Consider the following 1,799-nt stretch of genomic DNA (forward strand, 5'->3'; position numbering starts at 1 on the left):
TCTCTGGCTCCATCAGCTTAATGAGCTTAATTGAGACCCCCAGGGCAGGACATTAAACCCTCTGTGCTTAAGACTGATGTCAACAGTTCAGGCTGGAGCCTGGTTTAGTGGTGATTAATCATAGAAGAGCTTCATAAACAACACCAAGCTGAGCAGCCTTGAGCTCCAGGAGAGGCACAGCCCCAGGACAGCTGCTCTGTGGGCCTTGGACTGGTGCTCACGTAGCTCTGGACGTGTCCCACCTGCCCAGAGCACGGAAAGGACAGCACTGAGGCTTCCTGGGGTGTCCTTCAGGAACCAAGGGAAGCAGAACACCAGGAACAGGAAGAGGGAATAAACATTTTTGTCACTTCCTTGCTCAAGCCACATACAACAGTTAAAGAACAATCTCTATTCAACCCAAAAGGAACTTGAATATTTGTTACTGAAGGTTTGTTTTTTTCAGTTGAAGACCCCCTGTGCCATCTGCACCAAACAGGAGATCCAAAAACTCTGCCCTCTTCTCCACACCCGACAGCCAAAGGTGCTTCTCAGAGCACAAATGCACATCTGGTTGCCTGCCAGGGGTTACAGAGGGGTGACACCTTCTTGGTCAACCCCACAACAGGAGGGACAGGCAAATACACCCCCCAGACACTCTGTGGGACTCCAGGTGGGGGATGTTCCTTCTGAGGTGCATCCACCCACCCACCAGCCCTTGCCACACCTCAATTTCAATTAAAATGGTCCCTAATTAGCTCAGGTTCCCAGTTTCTCATGTTCAGCCAGCCCTGAACTTCACTCCTCCTGGCCTGGATGAATACAATGGGGATTGCTCAGCAGAATTCCAGACTGGTTTGGGTTGGAAGGGACCTTAAAGCCCATCCCATCCCACCCCCTGCCATGGGCAGGGACACCTTCCAGAGCCCAGGTTGCTCCAAACCCCATCCAACCTGGCCTTGGACACTTCCAGGGATGGGGCAGCCACAGCTTCTCTGGGCAACCTGTGCCAGGGCCTGCCCACCCTCACAGGGAAGAATTCATTCCCAATATCCCATCTAAATCCACTCTGGAACACCAGCGCTGCTCCCTGCCTTCAAGTGACCCTAGATAAACAAACCATGATAAGTAGACCCCCAGAGCAGCTCTGCAGGGCTCATGGGCTGCTCCGGGGCCTCTCTGAGCCCGCAGATGGTGTGACCGCCTTGTCCTTCTGTCTGAGGCTTATTTTTCTCCCTCCTCCTTGTGTTTCCCAGCCTAATATCCATTCACACTCTCCAGCCCTGACACTAACATGACAGAGCAGGTGAGACATCTGTCTTCCAGATTTGCTGCTCTCCTCCCTCCCTCCTGACACAATCTTGGCTCGGCAGCGCTTCCAAAAAATCCTCTGCTGGAGAAACAAATGACTCTACCTGGGAGCGGGAGCTCGGGGGAGGAATGAAGGGCATTTCTCCCAGCAGCTGACAGCCAGCCCTGATAGACAGACAGACAGCCAGCCCAGGCCCTGACAGCCAGCCAGCCAGCCAGCCCAGGCCCTGACAGACAGACAGCCAGCCCAGGCCCCTGACAGACAGATAGACAGCTCTGACAGACAGACAGACAGACAGACAGCCCAGCCCCTGACAGACAGACAGACAGCCCAGGCCCTTGACAGACAGACAGGCCCTTGACAGACCCCAGCCCCGTTTTAGGGCCAGAGGTGCTGCAGGTCCAGCAGCAGTGGGTGTTGACAGGCGGGTGCTGAGGGGGCCGGGGCTGTGCCCTCACTGGGGTTTCACTGTCCCCGTTCTCTGGGGTTTCACTGTCCCCGTTCTCTG

The sequence above is a fragment of the Corapipo altera genome, unplaced genomic scaffold (assembly GCF_003945725.1).
Source record: "Corapipo altera isolate COAL_440 unplaced genomic scaffold, ASM394572v1 80, whole genome shotgun sequence".
In the NCBI taxonomy this organism is placed as follows: domain Eukaryota; kingdom Metazoa; phylum Chordata; class Aves; order Passeriformes; family Pipridae; genus Corapipo; species Corapipo altera.